Here is a 24462-nt window from a genome sequence, read left to right on the forward strand (position 1 = left end):
ACCAATCTCACTGAGGAACTAGCTCATGAGGGACATATTGGCATTACTAAAACCAAGCACGGTTTGAAGGATAACTATTGGTGGCTGGGTGGGAGCAGTGTGGTTGAGCAGTGGGTTTCAAGATGTTCCAAGTATGAGGAATCTGGTAATGGGCTAAAGGTGACAACTCAGTCATTTACCCCTAGACAAAAAGGCAGCAGCTGGTTTTTACCCACTTTGAGAGACCGCAGCGATCACTTTTTGCTCACTGTCCTTTTCACAAAGGAGGAAAAAACTATTTGCATATCAGTGATTGTCCTGCCCACAAGGGCAGTCCAGCACCAAAATGCCAAGCAAACCTCCCTTGAACAAGAGTGCCAACAGCAAGCCCATACATGTGTTTCAGCCTTGAGGGGCTAATCAGTGAGGTGGAGCTGTGCCTCTCTGAGCACAGTGGGCAAGGGGTCCACGTCTGGGTTCCCCCAGGTAACTTAGGGTGACCAACCCCAAGTTCCTTTCAAAAATACAAAAAAAGTAGCAGGCACCCCTCGCCAGAATGAACACGGCATGATAACCTTGTCAGTGGTTTTTACCCACTTTGAGAGTCCGCAGTCATCACTTTTTGATCAATGTACTTTTCAAAAAGGACGAATATCCATTTGCATATGAGTCTTTGTCCCACCCACAAAGGCAGTCCATCACCGAAATGCCAGCTAAACCTCCTTTGAACAAGATTACCAACAGCAACCCCATACACATGTTTCAGTCTTGTTGGGCCTCACCAGTGAGGTGGAGCTGTACCTCTCTGAGCACAGTGAGCAAGGGGTCCACGTCTGGGTTCACCCAGGTAACCTAGGGTGACCAACACAAAGGCCCTTTCAAAAATACAAAAAAGGTAGCAGGTACTCCTCTCCAGAAAGAACAAAGCATGATAACCTGTTCAGTGTTTTTTTTTTATCCACTTTGAGAGTCCGCAGTCATCGCGTTTTGCTCACTATACTTTTCACAAAGGAGGAATATCCATTTTCATATAAGTCTTTGTCCCGCCTACAAGGGCAGACCAGCAACGAAATGCCAGGCAAACCTCCTTTGAACAAGAGTACCAACAGCAACCCCATACATGTGTTTCTGCCTTGTTGGGCCTCATCAGTGAGATGGAGCTGTGCCTCTATGAGCACAGTGAGTAAGGGGTCCACGTCTGGGTTCCCCCAGGTAACTTAGGGTGACCAACCACAAGTTCCTTACAAAAATGACAATACTCAATGATACTAAACAATACACCACAATGTTCAATACTGTCCCTCACACCCACAGTTGCAATTCTACTTGGTCAATACTTACACTCCTTGGTCTGCTGGCACTGCTCGGCTGCCATGTCCCCCAGAAGGTGCTCTCTTACCCCTCCTGGTCTGCCTGGACTCCTCACTGACTTCGGGCAGGATGATTTACCAGCTGGTTCCTGACAGCCTTTCCACAGGTATGCATTGCTGTCTTCTCAAGATATGTGAGGGTCCTGCAGACTCTCAGGTTCCGCAGCGGGGGAGACAACCTTGTGTCGGGCTGACACAGACAACCATCGACTCTGCTACCAATTTGTTGGGGATAGACTCCCAGGTATGCCCGAACGATGCTGGAAGTCTGTGGAATTGGAGGGCCCAACTCCCTATCCCAGTGTACACGGATGGCTCAGTCAATGGCAAGTTCAATCTGCGGTTTATTACAGACACATCCAACACAGATCGGCACAAGAATACAGGTGAATTCCAGTACATATTCAGCTTCCTCTGGCTCGTAGGCCAGTTTTAGTACAAAATTGCATAACTACTCTGTCTCTACTTGGGCCACTCTCCAAAAACCTATCACTGTGTGGGACTGGCCATCAACAGTGTAATAACCTATATGGGTAACTATATGTATTATTCTACTGGCTCTTACATGTTAGGTGCTGGTCTGGTTCATCCCCAGTTTACTACCTATAACATTGTTGCAGAGTAGTGTACTTAACATTGGTTCTTGCCCGTTGCTACCCACCCCTAGTGTACTAAACTGTGATTGGCTAGAGCTGATGTCCCCAGGCCAGGGGCCCTGAATGGTTCTCATCTCACTGTGCACCTCATCAAGGTGAGGTGAATGATTATGTGTCTGTATGGTGACTTGTGTGCACCACCTTTGCATATGAGTCCATGTCCCGCTCATCACACTTGTTCCACATTTGTTGCACACTTGTTGCAGCCTGTGTCTGACACCTGGGATCGGCTCCCTTTTCTCACCCCTGATCACTGTTCATTGTCTTCTTCAGCTGCATCACATGTTCAGAGACTGCAAAATTGAGATATGCAGCTCTGAACTATGAGGATTTATTCCATTTTTGTGCAGCTGGTCCCTTTGTCATCTGGGGATTGGAATATCTTTTTTAACTGTCGACCTTGGCTGTGTGCTCTGTTCCACACACCTTGCTCCCACTCCTGCCTTAATTGGCTCAGCTAGTCTCCTGCTCCATGATTTGAGGCCTGCTGTAATTGTCCTTAACCTTTTAATGCGGTTCTATATTGTCCATGTTTTACTACATTTTATATGTGTTAGCTATACATGGTTTGATCAGGTTCCATATATACTCCTGTATATTCGCACGTATATCCAAGTTATTGGCTTTAAGCATCAGCAAGCTTGCTCAGGATCTATTGTGCTTTGTGGTTTCTGTATTACTGCATTTGGCTAATGGCAAAAATAATAAAAGCAAAGACAGTGCGTGTGTAGAGGACAAACTGTCCTCTAACTGTAGAACTGTAAGCTCATGTTCTTCATGTATTTGAGTGTGTGTTTGTGCCGTGTAATGCGGATTGCATGTTTACTTCATGTCTAACGCTGCTATGTCGTGGTGTCTCTAATGACGTCAGCAGCATGGCTTCTCTGTGCTCAGTCCAAGCTGTCCATATAGGTGTCTCTAACCATAGTATTCGGCTCTTACTCACATGGATAGATTTGTACTGCACTGGGTCTGTATGGCAAACTGAGAGGATACCTCTCAGAGAATTTGTTGATCATTGGTGCATTTGGGATTCGTCTGAAATAGAATGGGTGGTTGAAGTGTTTTCCGGCCTCCGTCTGGTCATGAACTTGACGGGAGGGCGGGGTGGTCCCAAGATCCTGACTCCCTCGCCAAAGGATCTAAGATTAATGCGAGCCTCACATTGATTAAGCAGATGTCTAGAAATTTCCTCTGCTTGGACCTACACATTCTACCTGTTTTTTATCCAGTGAAATAGCTAATCTCGGTCTCACAATGGCCAAGCAAGAAAATTGGTTCAGATGGAGCAGTAAAACGATAGTCTTAGGGTTGGAATCGGATAACATATTCCTGTGTGTATTTTATGTTTACAACTAAATTGTGGTTGTTACTATTATCCCATATAGATTTTTTAAAGAAAATGTCAAGTTGCTCATGATCAAAATTCAAATCAATAACCCAGTCGATGGTTTGAAAAAAGGCTTAAAAAAAAGAAATAATAATAATTGACAAAAATGAAGGCAATAGGCAAACAATCTTCAGATAATTTCTTATGGTATTTATCAATCAATGATAAAATATTATGGTAGAAATGCACATTGTTTAAAAGATCTGGCACCAATAGCAGGGAGTTAATTAGTTATTATTTTCATGCCCTCCCTAAGTATATAATGACCCAACTGGTTAGAGATTTTCATGAGCAAAGGAACATGGATGGGGTAATAGAACAGGCTGCCCAGATCTATGAGGTCCAAAAGCCAGTTGCAAACAAAAGTAATTCAAAAATCCCAAACCATCAACCATTCCCGCTGCAGCCAAGAGGTGGTGAAGGTGAAGAATACCCTCATTTTGGACTTGGAAATAAGGGGGGCCTAAAAATACTCCTTCTTGAAATAAGCCAAATGAGAGACAGAGGAGACCCTCTGATCCATCACAATTGGGTGGTAGCCAGGCAGGGTATCCAACAAATGTTTCACCTGACCCTGCCACCTATATTAGCCGGAGATACAAGGGTAACAGACCCATCTTGGGGTACGTATGGACTCCTGCGGAAGAATGGCGGTCCAATCAGGTAAGTACAGCCCCAGGAAATTTCCATCAAAACTTCTCTCAAAACTTCCCTCAGAGCTTCTCTCAAAACTTCCCTCAAAAGGGAAGAAATATTCCACCCTCCAACTGAAGGTTCTTTCCCTTGTACCATCAAAACCTCAACTTCCAAAAGAATCCTCCTCTCTTCCCACTTTCAGGATTCTAGACCCCCCAAATCAGGAAGATGGGAGACCAAGGATGGAGGGCTATCAGGGAAACATTCAATAGCCAAGATACTCTGGGAGAAGGGACAACTACCCTTCCCGAGAGCAGCAAAGGTATCTTTCCAGACCCCCATACCAACCAGAAAGGATGTCGCAACTGGAGCACCAAGTTCAAAGTCTGACACAAAAGATGTGTTGCATGTTCAGGGCTCAGCAGAGCCCTCCAATGGGCATGGCGGCTGAGAATAGCTCAAACCCAGGGTCTGGTGCCCTGGAGAAATGACTGGGAGAAAACCCTGAAAACCAACAGGTTCCCGAGGAGGAGGCCCAGGAGGAAGGGAGATGCAAAGCCCTAGAGGAAACTTTCTTTCTCACCCATGAAAAACACCTAGAAACCTGTGAACCTGAAACCAAATCTCCCACCCCTGAAAATCTGAAACCTAGGGAACAGAGGGTAAGTAGGAGAAACCACGGGACAAAGAAAACCCATTTCGTGGAGGAAGTCTGCGTCATCCAGTTTGCAGGGGAAGAATCCTTGGAGGATTCAAGGAAGAAAATCTTCTGTTTTAGGGATGGGGGATTCTCCCCAAGGAGAAATGGGTCCCAAAAGACCCTAACTTAGACTGGGTAAGTATGGAAACAGACGCAGAACCACCATTTCCTGAACCCCAACAATATCACAGAGAGGACTCTGAAATCAATGAGGGTCCTCCCCCCCAAATCGATTCAAGTAACTGTCTCCAGGAAAAGGGGGACAGCAGAGAATCAGGGGAAAAGTGGGATTCCACAATCCCACAGATATATGGGTGTTAAATTGTCTTTCAATAACAAAATAAAGAAATTAACTGCCAAGCTGGCCCAAGATGCACATTTTCTTTGCCCCCTTGAAGCGAGAGAATGCAGATTTTATGCCTCTGTCAAGGTACAGGGCCAAGGTGCATTTTCAGCACTGGTGGACACTGGATCCCAAACCACCCTTTTGTCAAAAAAGGCATTTGACCAAATTAATGCAAGAAGGGGGAGATTCACCCAATTTCGCTCACACCTCTTCCTTGGCAACTCCAAAACTTTGATAGAATGACATTTGGGCGACATAGGGTGAAACACCCAGTGATAGTCACAACTCCAGAGGGCACACCTTGTCTACTGGGGAATTACCTCCTCCGGAGCTTGGCACCCCTGATTGACTGTGTGAACAAGTTCCTCTGAACACAGAATAACCGGCCAATCAAACTGAAACAAAGCACATACTATGTATGTTTAAATGGCACATGCCACGTGACTGAACAGTTTTCAGACCAAATTGAATTTCACATTAGGAACAATCAAGTCCCTGAAATAACTGTCATCTCTGTGGGAGAGCTAACTGGTGATAGGGGCCCTTCTCCATTTTTGAAAATCAACCTTCCTCCCAGTTTTAAGTGGCATTCCACACTGGAACAAAATACCCTCAAATGTTAAACCGATTCACAATCTGAAGAAAATCCAAATCCCATGACGAAAGATGATGAAAAACCCGCTCAGAGTTTGACTGACATCCAGAAAAAGGGTGAACAGCTGGTTTTCCCCATTCATTTAAATGAAGGGGGGAGCTTGTTCTTGCCAGAGTATGCCTGAATAATGGAAAAAGCTTAATCAGCGAAGCGTTATTCTGGAAACTCTCAAAAGGTCAGTCAGACCATTCCCACATTTAAGTTAATTGATAAGTGGGAAATTGGCCTGGAAACTCCAAATTCCAAACATCTCCTGCCTAGCAGGTGCATGCTAAAAATGTCCATTGGCGACATAAGCATAGATCATAATTGCTGGGTTGTGAGAGATGTCCCCTCTGCCGTTTATTTGGGTAGTGACATTCTCAATCGATTCACAATTAATTTGGACCTAATTAATTACAAAATCTGGTCCCGACTGGGGGGTAATCCCATGGGCTTTGACAACCCTGAGAAAGAATTTTGGTCAGCTCATTTGCTGCCATATGCAGTTGAAGTTCAAACGGGAGAAGAGGTCACTATCCCAGGACTGGTATGACAATTCACAATTCCCCTAAAAATAAAGTGAGAAAAGGACCTCAAGAACCAGGACGCTTATATACATTTGAATTATCATCTCCAACGGCAAGGTTGTATTTTAACTTTACACCACTAATTGACCTAGAACACAACACCATTTGAAAATTGGTGGATAACTACGGCCCTAGAAGTAACGTAACACTTTGTGTGCAGACACCTTTATTGGAATGGCGATTGATGCCCAATATTTTTCCATTGATTTAAGGAGTGAGATCATGGTAAAAATTCCAAATGACTTTTACAATTGTGATGGCGACATACCTCCAGAAAATATTTTCACCCAGAAAGGGGGGAATTTCTTGCTGTACTCTTCCTGCCCTTATGGGGGGAGGAGGTAACCTGTGACATCAGGAAGGATGATGTTGTATTTCAAGTCAACAGTGACTACCTTCCCTCCTTGAAACCTCCTGCCCAGGCCAACACCATAACAAGAGATCTCTCCACTCAACTGGAGAATGCCACAGAAATTGCAAAACCTGTGGTCGTTCCAGGCTTCAGGCAGATGGTTGAGGAACAAATCAACCTCACTGATCGCTGTGAGCCCGAGGAGCAAAAGCAGATGCCGAAACAGGGGTTTTGGGATTTTCAAGACATCTTTGCTATGGACTCGTACGACTGTGGTCGCACCGAGATACATTCAACCTCCATACTAACAAACCCTGGGATGGCCCCCATGTTTGTAAAGCAATACTGGTTGCCTCTTGCATATATGGAGTCACTCACAGAGATCATAAAGAACTTAAAATCCTGTGGGATAATTTGTCCAGTCCACAGTACCTTTAATAACCCGGTACTGGGGATACTCAAACCCGATGGCCAAAGGAGACTTTGCAAAGACATTAGGGAGTTAAATAAACGGGTCCACATGTCCCGTTGGCCCCTTCCCTACATCGATCAGGGACTGCCCCAGATCCAAGGGTCAAAGGTGTATAACGCCATTGACCTGACCAACGGTTACTGGACAGTACCTGTGAGTGGGGAAGACGAGTACAAGTTTGCCTTTGCCTTCGGGGGGGGCAGCAATACAGGTGGACGCAATCCCCCTTTGGATACATAAACTCTTGCAATTAATTTAACATCTTCCTGCATAAGGCCATGCCCGATTTGGGCGACAGGGAAAACCTGGTCTATGTAGATGATGTTCTAATCAAAAGCTCAACTGTGCAGGAACACATAGCTGAAATATGCTATGTTCTGACCCAGTTGCAGAAGCCGGGACAAAACTGTCCTTCCAGAAGGAGCAATGGTGTGAGACCCACATGAACTTCCTAGGGCATGAAATCACCCTTGAGGGTCTCAGTTCTCAGGCAAAAAAGGTGGAAGCATATATGAAATTAAAAAACACTACGACTCTGCATGATCTAAGAAGCCTTCTTGGACTTACTAATTATAGTAGAAAATTCATAGAGGACTATGCAGAGGTCACAAGACCCTGGGTCCATTTACTAAAGGCCGGGATCAAGTGGGAGTGGGGTCCAGAGCAATCCGAGGCAGTAAAACAACTGAAGAGAAGCCTTCCCCAAGCACCTTGTTTGACTCACCCCATAAAAAACAGGGAGTTCTTCTTGGAGACAGTGTTCTCAAATACTTGCTTGACAGCAGTATTACCAAAAGCACAACAAGGTCAACAAAGTCACCTTATATGCGAGCAAGATGTTGTCCTCTCTGGAGGAAAAATTCAATGATTTTGAAAAGACACTCGAGGCAACGGTGTAGGGATTGAAAAATTAACACCTGTTCATCCATGAGAAGCACAGCATTGTCAATACTCCTCACCAGCCCTTGCAATATCTCCAAAGTGATCGAATCTGAACATGGAACGTGAGTAATCCCAGAATTACTTCCTGTATTCTATTCATGCAAAGCTTTCCTGTGGAGGTCAGATATGGCCAAAACAAGAAGTCCACTCGCACAAAGATTGGCTGACTTGCAAGACTGTGCTCAAGAAAACTGTCTCGAGGACGAAAGTCATGAAACTCAAGACAACATGGAGGCATACCTTACTTCCCTGCACAAAGTCTATGAGGAAGACATCTGCCAAGGGATACCCACAGTGTATGTGGATGGCTGATCCTACCATGTTGATAACAACAGGGAAAAAGAACTAGTGGCTGACGTTGGAAATGCATGGGTGAAGGATGCTGCAGAGCCCTCCGCTGGGTACAAGATCGGTCCCTGAAGTAGTCAGGTGGCAGAGTTGATGGCGGTTTATCAAGCCATCCTCACTGCTGTGCTTCACAAACTGTTCATAATGACCGATTCGGATTATGTCAGGAATGGGTTCATGGAGCACCTGATTAATTAGAAAAATCGAGGCATGCTGTGCGCAAATAACAAACCGCTCCAGTATGGGAAATTAATATAAGCCATTGTTGATCTGGTCACCTTTAATGGGATGACCATCTACTGGAAAAAGATACAAAATCACTCCAGAATAGAGGGACCAGACAAAACTGGAAATGACTTAGCTGACCAGTTGGCCAAAACCACAGCCATCCTCAGGGATCTCATTGAGATTGAGTCCCTGTTGGGGGAAGTCCAGGCTGCTGCTGTCACCAGGTCCCAAAAACTTGCCAAAAATGAACTCTCAACTGCCCAGTGTAGAAAGGAAACCCCAGATGGTGATTTGAATATGGCACAAAAAGGGGATCCAATTATTGGGAAGTTTTATCAACACATTGAAGACCCTGTGAATTTTCCTATGACCGACGCTGATTATGTTGGGAAATAGGATCTCTTGGTGTTGATGAGGTTTTCCAAAATGTTCTGAATCCAAGACGGTTTGATGGTATGGAGATCCATCTCTTTATGTGACCAGTGGGTGCTACCTACCTCATTCCGAAGCCTGATGTTAAATCATGCCTATGATGCGGCCACAGCCGGTCATAGGGGGCTTCATACAGCTTTGGAAGTCTTGCGAGAGTTCGCATACTGACCACAGATGGGTTAGGACCTCAACCAATACTTAAATGGGTGTCTTGTGTGTGCTCAATTCAGCTCAGTTCCCTCACACACCGAGCTCCCCTACAGAAAAGGGGGATTACACTGCATTGCTCAGATTTGCAAGTCGATTTCATTGGGCCCATGATTCTCTCCTCTGTAGGAAACAAGTACATTTTAACCGTCACATGCTTGTTCACCAAGTGGGTGGAATGTCTCCCAGCCCCAAATTGCAAGGCACAAACAGCGGCTGCCCTGATGATCAATCACATCTTCTCACGTTTCGGTTTTCCCCAAGGGATTGAGGTGGACCAAGGAAGTAATTTTTCCTGTGAGGTGATTTCAAAGATGTGTGAGAACTCGGGGTAAGGAGAAAACTCCACATTGCCTACCGCCAAGCCTTGAGTGGAGAGTGAGCGGTACAATAAAATGATTGTTGGCATTCTAAAGAAGTTTGTGGCAGAATCTGGGTTTAGTTGGGACATCGGACTACTGTAATGTTTTTTTTGGCTAAACTGTTGCTGGTTGCTTACCCATCCTTTCTCCTAATGCACTAGGAATAAAATCAGAGATGATTTCTGAGGTTCTTAGAGGTGCATTGCGCATCTGTGGGTTCATGCCCATATGTTCATTTATATTAATCAACTGTATAAGAATTGCACGTAAACATTTTGTGTGTTACCATAGTTCACCAAGGATAAAATCCTGAGCAGACATACCAACTGCTGGCATATTCCCCTCATCCTGACTAGCCAAGAGGATCTGCGCCGATGACAGGGAAGAATCAAGCCCTTCTCCCTGTGCCAGGGGGTTCTGCGACAAAGGCAGCAGAGACATCTCACCAGCTGCAAATATGGGTGGGCTAGCTAGGAAATACAAGTCTGCAGAGTTGGTCGAGGCCAGTACTTGATCAAAAACAGCCTTACCATCCAATGACTGTAACAAAACTGAAGAATTGGTTGATTTCAGCAACAACAGCGATACCTCCCCTGCCCCAACCGGCATGGTGTCTATAACCACCTCCCCCGCCTGACCCTTCTCCCCCTGCCGATCAGTACAGTCCTCCGCCACATTAAAAGGGGATGGGTTGAGGGCAGGAGTGCAGGAGTGGAAGCGCAAGAGCCCACAACATACTACTTTGTCTATTAAAGGACAAAAGTGGGGCTGCCAATATATCTTTTTTATTGCGCATATTAATTTTAATTCTATTTCACAGTGCTACAGTGCTCTACGCTCCATGGCAGACAATCCAAGCATAATGTACAGCAGTGTCAGAGCGGGAGTGAGAGTACATACCTCCAAAGGTTTCTCTCTAATCTCGGCCAAATGCTCCAGGATAGTGAAAATGAAGCTTCTGCACCATACGTCAGGATCAGAAACACCTTCATCCTATAAAAATCCAGCACCGGTACGAGAGAAAATTTGCAGTGCCGAAATCTAATCTGCAATATTTTTAGTTTTGCTCCTCAAGTTTTGTTCTCTATGAGCATCACTGTTGCTCATACTTATGGACATTCCCAAATAAGTAATTTCTGAGACTTCTGGAATCCTCTCTCCATGCAAAAACCAGCCCCTGGATTTTGCTCTTATGCCCTGCTTTCGGCCAAACACCAAAATTCTCAATTTTGCTGCATTTATTCGCAAGCCATTTTCAGAAACATAGGTGACCAAAGCAGCAAACTGACACTGCAGACCAATCATGGTCTGATCCATAAGCACCAGACCATCTGCATACAATATTATTTGAACCTGTTTTCGTGCAAGGCTTGGCAGAAAGCATCTTGTGTTTTTAAATTCAGATTCTATAGCTGAAATATATAGATTGATTGTGGCTGGTGCTAGAAGACAGCCCTGTTTTAAATCTTTAGACATATGCATTGGTGCAGTTATCTTACGAGAATTATCCAGTCTTACTCTAAAGCTTGTGTCAGTATGCAAAGCCCTTATGGCCTCCCTTAGATCCTGTGGACAACCCTATGCCTTCAATTTTGGTCATGCTATAGTTTGGTCCACAGTATCGAAGGCATGAGCCAAGTTTATAGAGGCTAAATAGATGTAGGTGTTACATTTTGACTTTACTCTGTTTTTCATGAGATTGATTAGGAAGAGGTTTATCCCCTTAACAAAACCAGCCTGGCCAAAAAAATCACAATGTCTTGTGTCCATACTCCACCTATTCAAATGCTTAAGAAGCAATGCTGCAAATCATTTTCCAATGACATCAAGAAGGGCGATAGGCCCTTTAGTTCACTGGAACAGATCTTCTTAACACCCTTCTTAAAGATAGGTACCACAATTGACATTGTCCATGAGGCAGGAATCTCTTAAGATGCTTTGATGTCATCAAACATGACCTTCATGAACAAAGCCCACTGGTCCGGTTTGTTCTTTAGGATTACATTAGTTGGCCGCAAGAATATCCTCCTTTTCCATCTCAAATGACCAAGGGCAATGTTCCTCTGTCAAATTCCCCACGTTCTCCTGCTCATCAACTGCATATAATGTACTGAAGTGCGTGATCCAATCCTTTGCCAGTACTGGGTTTGACAACACAGAGCGTTGAGGATCTTCCATAGCGTTGAAGACTCTTCACATTTTTCCAGTAGTTTTTGGAAGCCACTAGCTTCAATATATGTTCAGCATCCCGCTGATGTAAATTAAATATGCGTTGTTTTATCCAGTTTCTATAGTATTGTTTCCCAGTGTTGAGAGCCTCTGAAGTTGCTGATGTAGCTATTTTCTTATATTGTTGTTTTAGGTGGTTTAGCAGTTTTTATTTTTTATGTTCAGCACCTCAATATCAAATTTATGATGATTCACAAAAGATTTCCTTGGACCATGGATACATGTTTCCAAGTATTTGGTCAGATGCTGAGGATAATCCAAATAAGCTTGCCCCAGAAAGTCAGCTAGTGTTGTAATTTAATCAGAGATGTTTCCAGAGGTCAATCGTATCCAATTCCTTCTCGGGTTACCCAGGATTTCCATTGACAACGTATGGAAGACCGACCTGCTGTGGACAGCCTCATAATATTATGGGCACTGAAACAAGTTGGAAATATCTCCAGGGACTCCAAGGAGTATATAACATTCTCAGAAGCAAACAAGTAATCTAAAATGTGCTTATCCTTACCCCTATGCCAAGTGTGATTACGTGGAATGCCAACCTTTGTAGAGCCATTGATCATTTTGATATTCCTCAGCTCAAGTTCTCTCCTCTATGCTGCAATCCAAGTTGTTATTGAAACAGTGAATTTTAAGGTCCCCACAGATGATGATGTTCACACCTGGCCATAGGACCATAGCTATTTCGATAACGTCCATGACCATCTTGACAATGTTCTTTGCCATCACTGAGTTATTACTCCAATACAAATGGCATAGGAGGAGCTGACTACCTTCACTATGCTGTTTAGTGGTCTTTTTAAATAAGGCAATCTGTATAAATGGTGCAACGTTTCTCACAAAGACAGTCTCCCAACCACTCGAGTTGCTGACAATCAAAAGAAGTCCTGCCGTCGGGCAACCCAATTTACCTTTAGCTGCCGGGTTAATGTTTATGGAAAAACCTTCAAGCATCAGGACTTCCCTTTACTAAGTATCCTGGAGACATATCACATCGAGTTGATCAAACTTGAGTTTTCCCTTTCCAAAGAGGTGCTGAAACCCTCTGGTGTTCCAGCTTCCGACCACAAACTCTCTGGGCTCATCAAGATGTAAAGACTTTGAGAATTATGAGCTAGATGCCAAGGCACACGCCAACCAACCCCATCTTTTAACGTCTTGATCTTTCAATTTTTTTGCTGTCTTGTCCTTCGGATCACGTGATGGACAAGTGTTTTCCACCACAATTCATAGAATTGCCCTCCTATTAGCCCCTATATTTTGGCATGGTTTTGGCACTGCACATTTCTGCATCCTTCCTTTCACATTATGGGTATAGGATTCATCATTCTCTTCGGCCAGAGATGGCAGAGACTTTTTATAGTCAATCTTTTTTGTATTTACTTTTGACGGTTCCTCATAAGGATCTTGTTCCTTTAATTGAAAACCCATACTAGAGAGTTTGGTTACCGCCCTCAGAATAAGATGGTTAATCTTTGCAGATGAACAGTAAAGCACCACTTTGTCTTGTGTTTACTCATTAGGGAATTCTATAAGATGTACATCATTTGATCGAATGCTCCTCAAGTTAGGACGACTATGGCGAGTCATAGGACAATATCCTGACTGAGGATGAGATCATCTTTAATGTGCAATATCCTCTCAAGGCCCATTCTCATAGTATCCTTATCCTTCTGAGTTTTACGAGTACCAGCGGTTCACTCAAGGTAACCCCCTTGGGCACCTCTGCCGTATTTCCTTTATTCTGAATTGGATACGGTCACATTAAAGCTTTTTTCTTTTGATCCAAAGTTCTAAACGCAGCCCTCCTCTTTCGAGTTGTGGTACCATTTGTTGCCTCCTGGCCAGGCTTCTCCATCATTGCCCGTGTCCAGCCACTTACTCCCGGATCCCAACTCCGATCAATTTCCACTGAAGCTTTGGACAAGTCTCCCATGTCTGACCCACTCTCCGATTCGTCCTTTTCCATTCCCGTTTCAAATCCCTCTTCAAACTGTGAGTCATCCATTGACAATTACCCCTGTGTCATCTGTCCCTGCAATGCCTCTCTTCTTTGTCAATATCTGAGGGGTTATCGTCTTCTTCAAGCGAATAGGTGGCATGATTAATTAGATCATCAATATCCTCCATCTCGCAAACCTTCTGGTTAGATCTATCAATCCCCCCTTGAACACTGGTACTGGACCCCTGTGTTAATAGAATGACATCATCTATGGCTTTGTCATTGTCAATTGAGATACTTGAGGACTTTTTAGATGCCCCCAATATTAACTTTTGGGCTGGTACATTGGGATGGGTCTCCTTGTTTGAAATCTTTGTAGGTCCGGATATTTTAAGGTTCCTGACTAGCATCATTGAGACTTGACCCGCTTCGGTCACTTGAGTTTTCTTAGCAACTCTTTTGCTTTATGGAGAGCAGGCCAGGTTCTTTCTCTGGGCAATACCATCTGGGATTTTTGAGAAAATCTCACAGATCTTATCTCCCTTCTTTTTTTCAATGAAATTGCGTTCGGAGTAGAGGGCTGTTCACTCAACATGTCTGGCTGCTCCGAACTTGGTTCACTTTCTTTACTCAAGCCTATAAGGCTAATTCCGTCATCATGATCGAAGTTTCTTATCAAAGCCGATCTTTGGTCATCTTGCCTTATTCCAATACGTCACCAATTTTCCTTACATTGAGATTAGACATGGCTACACCACTTTGTGTCTCCAAAAGGTCATTACCTTGAAACGGCAATTGAGCATTGTTTTTAGTATTACTATCCAATTTAGTTGGTGTATATATACTTTGTGAGATCTTTCTCTTTTTGTTTTCTTTATCCAATATAATTGCGTATTAGGATATTTGTATATTGTTCCACATTTATTTCCAGCATTCCCTGAAGAGCTGAGATAAAACCTTCCACAAATAACATCTTTGAGATGAGCATAGCTATAACTGTTTTCAACTTGTCAGACAAGTTTTCATATAGTTTCATGAAAGGTGCCATAGTTACAGACAGGGCTGCAATCATCCCTGCATCTAGTGATGGTTTAGGCACTGATTGCTCTTCTACTTGTGAAGCTACGAGATCCATTAACATATTGTCTTCGGTCACTGCTGACTCCACATATGTAAAAGATGTGTCTCAGTTGGAGGAGAATCTTGGGCGTTTGTTCAGTGATTCCCTACCACTCGATGTTTTTCCATTTGAAGTTGAGTTTTTGGATGGTGCTGGGTCTCTGCCTTCACACACTGCCTCCCATAAAGGTTGTTTATGGGGGGCCTCTATATCCTCTGCCCAATTCCTCCGGGCTTCCGGCACCACCATGGAAGAACCCGTTATCACTTGTCTAAGCCCTAGACCAGCATTCTTTTCATGGTTCTTATAGCTGAAAATGTAATACCTCTAGGGCTGGACATTGTGCCACCCAATCCGGAGGTGACACCATCTTTGACTCTTTCTTGAGAAAGGACACTATCACGTCCATTTCCAGCAAATGACAAACTTATCTGAGGGAGCATGGGCCCTTTATCATTTTCCATATTTGCGGGTCTTCCTTTCTCATCAGATACAGAAGGTAATTTATGTGAATAGAAAAAATGCTGTTTATATTGCAGAACTACTGGTTCCAGACCCCTAGCTTTCCATACTGCCTTGTTATTCGATATTTCTTTAGAGCTATAGGGCCTCATTACAACTATTGCGGAATGGGTTAACAGGCGCTGCTAATGGTGGCTGCTCGGTTATACCCATTCCGCAATATTACGAGGTTCCCTCGCTGGACCCGATGTGGACGTCTGGTTTTACCAGACGTCCAGACCGGGTCCCGCGAGGGGATCAGGGAGCTAACAACGGGCCGGTCGTAATCGGCGTGTTGTTAGCTCCCGCACCCATTCCCATTGAGCCCTATGGGGGCTCAAATGGGAATGGGGAAGGTCCGGGCCCGGGTTCCCTGAAGGAGGAATTACCGGGCCCTCCAAACTCAGAATTGCCCGGTAATTCCCCATTCAGGGAACCCGGACCCGATTTTGGAGGCAGCCATGGCACCAATAGCGCCATGGCTACCTCCAAAGTCGTAATTAGGCCCTCTTTTAAGGCCATACTGAAACTGTAAACTACATCCGCAGCCTTGTCCGTGGCATCCATTGTCTCAGATGAACGTTCAACCACCAGCAGTGTTACCCCTAATGCAGCTGGTTTCTTCATTTTCCAGAGTACGTACCAACTACACATCATTTGAATTGTTTGGGGTATGTCCCTCTTTCAGGGTTTCAAGTACTGCAACCTTGATCACATCCAAGGTCTCAGAAATGTCACTAGGTACATAATCACCTGCTATTTCTCCTGGATGCTGCAAGGTGTTTGTTGGAGAATTCGTTTTTGCGCCAATTTGGACCTCCACATTTATTGGCCAACTCTGCCGCATTGGAGAATGTCCTGAGCTCAGAGCAGCTGACCGCTCCATGTTGTCTAGTTTCTCTGTATTAGGTAGGTATCACTCTGTGCTAAGTGATTGAATAAATAATCTGCACCGCTGGCTGATCCCCAAAGTGCCCACAGAGTGACCAACACTCACCCGCTTAAGCACACCCCCATGGAATATTTCAGCAATTTTAAATTACTCCGCCATGTGGATCAAAGGGCTTTGCCCCACAGCCTCCACATGTGTATGCCGAGAGGAAAAGAGGGATAGAGGAACGAAATAATGCGGGCAATGTCTAACCTGCAATATAACTCTGCCCCTGGAAATCCCTTAGGGACCAGTGTAGCAATTGTGCAGAGGATTATAGTGACCCGCCGTGAAGTGTGAAGGCTTAAAAGTCAAACGTTGAAGGTCACATCATGCCCACACATGTAACATATTTCAAGCTAAAGACACAACTTTCAATCCCTATTACAGCAGTGCTGCTAGTACGTGCTTGCCTGCTGACTGCCGACTGTGCTCCACTTAACAACCACTTTGCGGCCGCTTCACAGGCCTGCAGTTTTAATGGTTTTAATGATGTTAGGGGGTGGAGCACTTCTCGTTCTCACAGCGTACCTCAAAAAATTAAAGGCACACATGCCTATTCAAACAATGTTGTGTAGCAGATTGCTTACACTATAACGTTTCCTCAGCACAAAAACAGATCAACAGCAAAACTGGTCCTTTCAATGCCGTCAAATCGAGCCACAGACTTCCGACTGCGCTCCACTTAACAACCAAAGTGAGATTATTGCACTGATATTTGCAGTAAACTCCAGTTTTACGTGTTGTCCATATAATCCGATGGCAACTGTTTGGTGGAGCAATGAAGTCCAGCTCACAGATACCTTTAAATAATGTCCAAGAAAAGTGGAGAAAATGTCAGTAGTGGAGCCTGCTTTGTGGGAAGGGCGCCAACTCAGCCAACAGCACCCGTGGGCACTCCATGTGTGCGCCTGAGGATGCCCGTGGCCTGCGCCTTTTCTGCTCGTTCCCGTGCCGGGAGCGGGGCCTATTGCAATCTTTAAATAATGTCCACAAAAAGCAGAGAAAATGTCCATGGTGGAGTCTTCTTTAGGGGAACGGCGCCAACTCAGCCAACAGCACTTGGGGGCACTTTTCCTTTACCTCCGAATGAAATTCTCAGATGAATATCATATTTGTATACTTACTCTGATTGTTTGCAGCGCGTGTTTAGCAGCAATGGCCACCACTGCTCACAACAATGCAAATAATCAGAATTAGCATACAAATATGATATTCATGTGAGAATGTAAATCAGAGATAAATAAAAATGTGGTGTTCAATTAATTACTGAAGTTAACATATATCGCGTTTTACCTTTGTGGCAAACAACAATATTTGTTCATCTTTTTCGGTGGAATATGAAAAGAAATCTGAGAATGGACATCCCGGGCGGAGCCGGGTACTTAGGCTAATATATAAAAAGTTTAGGTAACCTGTTTGCATAGCACAATGCACTTCAGAACTTCAACAGGCTTTGGCATATAATTGTTATTGCAGGTTAACATCTTATAACAAGTGAGGCTCCATAACCTAGATCTATTAAATTAATATTCGTCGCTCCATATATTTAACTCACTAGGGTTGAATTTAGCTAAAGGTATTTGCACAGCACATTGCACTTTAAAGTGACAAATAAAACACTGGTGCCCACATAGGGTTTACTGCCAGTGAAAGGTAGCAGGGCGTATATATGCCTGCTACAAGTGTTTTGTCAATTTTATAATGTGGGTTCTGTTAAAAAAAACTCTGCAAAGTTTTGTTCTTTCATCCAATGGCACGCATACCATACATTTGGCACTTTTCCCTGCTAGTTTTGTATTGTGCATCTATTATTCTCTACCAATACACAAGACTCTGGCGACTATCAGAGTTTACTGGCAATCTTCCTTCTTTATGCCAACACAGCGATATAGGGATCCACAATAGTGTCTACTGCCTATATTTCCCTTTGGGTGCCCCTGAGGGTTATTACCACCTATATATGTTTGCATCATATTTGTATTATATATATATATATGTTGAGTTACATACAATTATGAACAATATTATATACTGCATAGCAATGAAACATTACTTACAGATGATAATGTCAAACAAATCTATGAGTAGTGGCAATATAAATGTGCATACGTGCCAAAAGGCATGAGGAAACATGTTATGAATTTTACAAAAGTCATGGAGCATATCCATTTATGTATTATTTATGTATATTTTCCATCAGTAAATTCGCATAGCATTTGCACATTGCATTTTATTGGTCAATTACCCACTAGGGAGCATGTTTCAATAGTCAAATGGAATCCTACAGCAAAAATACACCAAAAAATACACCAAGTGCCGAGTAGTTAGAATATTAGGTGAACAGCTTCTCACCGTCAAGTGCCTTGATGTTCTGGGTAAACTGTCACAGAGAGCTATTTACAACACTTGACACAATTTTACAATTTAATTGTGTGCATTATGTGGATGTGTATGGAGACTACAAAAGTGATGTTTATTCATTGTAGCACCGTTCCAACATGGTGGTACTTTTACATATAATGTTATCCTTTGAAGCATGCCAATCACTAGTCAGCTAAAAACAATGATGATGGACTAAAAGTCCAAGTGTTTGCTATATATGCACAGTCCTCTTTCTGTGTCACATTCACACCAGACAAAGCCTGTGTAGGGTGAAACGCGGCGTGTTTTCCTGCTGCCCTCTCTCTGTCCGCATCAAAATGAAAATAAAGGACTAATGGTGAACAGCAACTATGCCTGGATAATGGATTGAATTTTGTCTTTTCCTTCATATCCCTGAGTGCCGCCATGCCTGTGACTGGGCTTTAGTCACATATATATCACTAACAAAAAACATTGTTAAAGGGATGCTATGGTTAAGTTGAACTACCAAAAACCTATGAAATTCAAAGGAAAAACGTTGTTACAGGGGCGTTATGGTTACAGGTAAAACCGAAACCCCCCCGAAATTCGACAGTTATGGTAAGCTAAGCAATCACCTATCTGTCTGAACGTATTAGCATCAAGTCCAATGGAAGAAACCTGTGTTCTTCCACTGCTACTGTCCTTGATCACCCCATATATAAGACAGCCAAATTTGGGGGCACCATCCTTGACGTCCAGGGCCCCCTCCTCTGGAATGCCCTACCAGCTGGGATACGACAGACGTGTTTAAGCAAGCCATAAAGACTCACCTTTTCAATCTGGAGTAACCCTCCACGGCCTCACTCCCTTTCTACTGGTCATGTTGTGTGTCTTGTCTTTATTTTTTTTGGGCCCTGAGGACTACGGGCATGTGGCGCATAATAAGAATTAAAATTAATTAATTAATTAATTAATACATAATCATAACTCGTGCCACTAGTGTGCACTGCAAGGACTAACACCCATGACATTAAAGATGCCATCACAAATTTCATTCATGACATCACTGATGACATCACATGTGTGGCTCCCTCACTCACAACGTCCCTTTAGCAATGTTTTTGTTAGTGAATTTCATAGGTTTTTAGTAGGGCACTGTAAACAGAACGTTGCTTTAGCATAGTGTTTTATGTAAAGAGGATAGCTATTTGGTACGACAACATAACTATAACGACCCGTTAAAAATGGTTTGTTACTGATTCCTTGGCCGTGCGGGAAGGCCAAATTGTCAGGTGTATGTATCCATTTGCGCTACCCCTTAATTTTCCGAATAGTGTTGGTGTATCTTAGTAATTACAGATGTACATGGTAAATGTTGTTTAGTGTGTCAGTAGGTTCATTTATTTGTAATAACATTGCATGTTAAATCCGTGCCGCACCCTACTGGCTGAGATGACTACAGATTAGCAATATGGAGGTTTCCTAGGGAGACTGCACCTGGTTGGCGTATGTGCAATCACACTGCAAGTATCTATAGGACTCCATTAGTGACAGCATGTCTGCATCTTCGAATGCACTTTTAAGTAGTTGTGGAAGTGCACGTGTTTCCGTTCCACACCTAGACCCATGCATAGGTCAACCACTGTGTGCTGGTAACATGGCCCCTGTCGCCAGCCCTACGGATTCATGCACTAGGCTACCACATTTGAAGTACTGCTGTCGACTTCGTGGGTGGCTCTGCAAATCTACCAATGTGTGGCTAAAGCACTCCTGACTATATAACGTTAAATGTCGCATTAATTTGATTTATCTGCTGCTTGCCTTTCCATGACCCGTAAAACAGTCTGCACTCAGCAGTGTGACCGAAAGTATCAAGAGGTCGCCTGCTGGTCGTACAGTTGAAGAAAACATGTAACTGCAGGTGGGACAGTTTGTAGTAAGTCTGCAAGATTGCAAAGCTGGTTACCTTTGGTTACACACATACTAGTGCATGAAACGGCAGGTAATGAAACAGTAGAATATGCAGAGCACAGATAATCTTAGTGGTGCTTAGAAATGCACTGTAGCTGCATCGGTCTCACAGAATAAATGGCTTCCTGCTCCACGTAATGAAGCTGTGTTTCACGTTCTTGTAAACATCTTTGTATTCCACAATGAATGCATCTCCGTGAATGCTACCCCTAACACTAATGGCATAGCATAAAGTGTTTGTACTGCATGTGACGACAACTGAAATGAAAGCACAAGAAACCAGCGTGCAGTCTACTGCCCTTCCAACAATTATGTAGGGTACTTTCATGTACAGCATTTGCCACATCTGCTGTGGGCAAAAAGGGGGCACTCCTGTAGGGCAGCAGAGCTGTAAAACAACCTTTGCAAACCATATGCTGCAATACAGACCCTTACCCAGCAAAGGGCATTGTATTGTGCATGTACTGCAATGCGCTACTGTACAGAGGGAAGGTACTTGGAAGTGTGTGGGAAGGGTCCTTATGGGAGCATTACAATGAATGGTGCCTATGTAGGTAAGGGTCACCCAATAATTCTGTCTCCCGGCACATCCCCTATAGTATCGATGCAGGTGCTGCCCCTACTGTAACGGAACTTTCCTGCCGTTCCTTCTGTGGCGTGTGTGAGAAGACAATGGAAATGAACTAGAAAATGAAAAAAGGGAAATAAAGAAAGCACCTTTTACAGATCAACAATGGAATTGCCAATGAACGCATGCAGGGCAGGAGGCATGGAAGTGTGCTAAACACTATAGTGCAATCAGTTAGAAAGGGGGTCAATCTACAAAGAGGTTGTAGTACGTGTTGCAGACCATTTTCAAGAGTGTCAGTGCACAGTACGTACTACAAAAAAATGTCACTACTTTCAAGAAGGGCACCAAGCCAATTTGGATGGGGTGTGCAGAAATCCGATGTCAGGCATAGTAAAATGAACGTTATATCTGGGGAAAAGTATTTGTGCTGTGAAACATCATATTCCCATGGGCGAAGTATGCACATGTCGAACAAAGGCACAAATACATTTCTTTCCAATGTACCCTGCTGTCTGCATTCACGGACAAAAGGTGTGCAGTCATTTTTTCGAATGCAATATTTTCGAAAGTCATAATGTCGAAAATATTTATTCGAAGAAAAAAAATGTCGAAAATACAAAATATCGAATTTTTTTCTACTTTTTTCCAAAAAATAATAATAATACATGCAAGGTATTAAGAATGTACAAGGTAAGCATTCATGTATATTTTATCAAGAATGTTTAACTTAATGTTATAATATAATGTACTATATAAAATTTGAATAATTTTTTAATTTAAAAAACTCTTTTAATTTTAACTATAACTGTATTAATAAATATTAGATAATAAATAGGTAGCATGCTTTCTTGACGTTGAACATTCATTATAATTATTTTCCATTAGATGGCGCTATTGCATTAGAAATGTACATATTGCTGTTATTTGTTATTTGTTATTGTTGTGTACGTACGTTACGTGCGTGTACGTATGCGTGGGCGCCATTTTTAAAGTTCATTCTGACACCGTTTCTGTTGCGTTCGGGTCTCCGTTTCTCCGTTCATGGATTTTGTGGATTTTTTTTTTTTCCTGGACTTTTTTTGGACCCAATGGCTTTTTTTCCTTCGGTTTACGTGGATGTTATGTTTTTTTTGGTTCTATGCACTTTTCATGGTGGATTGTTGATTTTTTTTTCTGGTTTTTTTGGATTTGCACCTATTCATCTGTGCTGGATTTAACTGTTTAAACTGCAGATTTGGATTTTTCTTGTTTTTTTTTGTGATTTTCCTACAGATTGCTTCTTGGAATTTGGAATTTATGGAGTTCTCTGGTTGTTGTATTTGGATACGCTTCTGTTTTGCCACATTGGATCGTCGATTCTACAAAAACGTAAGAATTTTTAACATTTTAAATTAAATGCTACAGAATCCAGGTAGTTTTCTTTACTTTGTTCATCAAAATCATGTACCAGTCGTTCAAGTTTTTGCTTGTAGTCTCTGTATTTCTTTCTTTTTGTTTCTGCATTTGCCAATTAAATTGTTTGCGATAGTCGAAATTCCTGATGTGTTTGTTCATTTTGCAACTCATTTAAAAAATGCCACAAGTTTGGGTTTTTTGCATTGGAATTTTTATTTATTCGGCTATGCCATCCTTCCAATGCATTGTTTGTTCTTCGTTTCCCCTCTAACGTTGCTTGGTAGCAATTCCACAATTTTACATTAAATTTTGACCTGCGTCTTGTCCCACTAAGTGTTGATTGTCCTATCCAAGTGTTCTCCATATAATCTAACAAGTCCGAATTTTCCGCCTCATGATTTTTATAATACTCACTGTCAATTAAATGTTCGCAAAAATGTATAACTTGATCCTCTCTAACAAATGCCAAAGCGAAAAGTGTTTTTTATGTTATATTGATAAGTATTGTCTTCTGTATATTTTGTGCTTTGTCCCAGTTTCTGTAATTTTCTCCAAATGCTTTGAGTAAAATGTAAAAAAACACCCTTGTATCTTTGTATCTTTATATACTGTAGAAAATGCTCTAATCTGTGCTATTTCGTAATCCATAATTATATTTGTGGGTTGTGAATCTGGTACAGTGTCTTTAATTTTGTTGAACACGATTTTATACGTTTCCTCGCTTTTCTTTGGCATCAAAACATAAACAAGCGGTATAAGTCTGTTATTTATTGTTCCATGAATGGTAAAAAATTGCTGAAACAGTTGGGGGCACACCTTAAATGTGGCGTCACTTTGCCATTGTTGACTTTGACTCAGTTGCTGGAAGTTTGTAGCAGTTGAAAATATTATTATTTTTTCGTTGTTTATTTCTATGGTTGCATGGTGGAAATTGTCTCCTTTTGTGGTTCATTTAAAAACTTCTGGTATTGTCACAATAGTATATATCATTGGTGCCGGTGGCAGATTTTCTTTTTGTTGTTTTTTCCTGTTTACCACACACGCTGCATTCGTTTTTCACCAGGCATTTGTGCCGATATGTGTAACAGTAACTTCTCACATACATTTGATATCACTGAACAACTTGCTTCACCTTGATTTTCCACTGCCTTTCGTTTGAGCTTGTGAAGTGTTTTTTTTAATTACAATATTTGTTTGATCCGGGAGATGGTTGTGCTCATTTTTCGTCTTTATATTAGAAGCCTCAGTTATTGCTTGTGCGCTACATTTTGTTTTGCCATATTCTGCGCACTTCCAATATGTGCGTTCCTTTTTTTCTGCTTCTTTATAGTAAATATATCCATTGTAAACTATCTGTTTTCCTCCCTTTTGTGAAGTTACATACTCCACCTTGTCTGCCATTTAACGGAGAAAAGAAACTGTTTTATTATTCCTGTCACACATTTATATATAGTAAGATATTTCAATATCTAGTTACATGTTAGTTATGTTAATATTACCTGTTTTAGCCTGAAGTAACTGTATTCAATTCCCTGTAGTCCGCTCTGACGTTTGGTTCTGTCAGGTAATGACGGTTTTTCACAACCGTCATCTGTTCCTCTGTACTTAGGCAAGGTCCTTTACTCATGGTTGTCACCTATTTGCTTAACCCTTTCTACCCTTCCTTCTGTGGGGTTTTCATTAGTCATAATGTATTTCCTGTATAAAAAAAACAAATGGGTATGTGTTGCGTATGAGGGGAGGTGGGGTGACTGCGGAGTGTCGGGTCAGGAGGGGTTGGGGGGAACCCCCCCATTTAAATGGTACTATTGA

The sequence above is a fragment of the Ambystoma mexicanum genome, chromosome 8 (genome assembly GCF_040938575.1).
Source record: "Ambystoma mexicanum isolate Mex_15411 chromosome 8, UKY_AmexF1_1, whole genome shotgun sequence".
NCBI lineage: Eukaryota > Metazoa > Chordata > Amphibia > Caudata > Ambystomatidae > Ambystoma > Ambystoma mexicanum.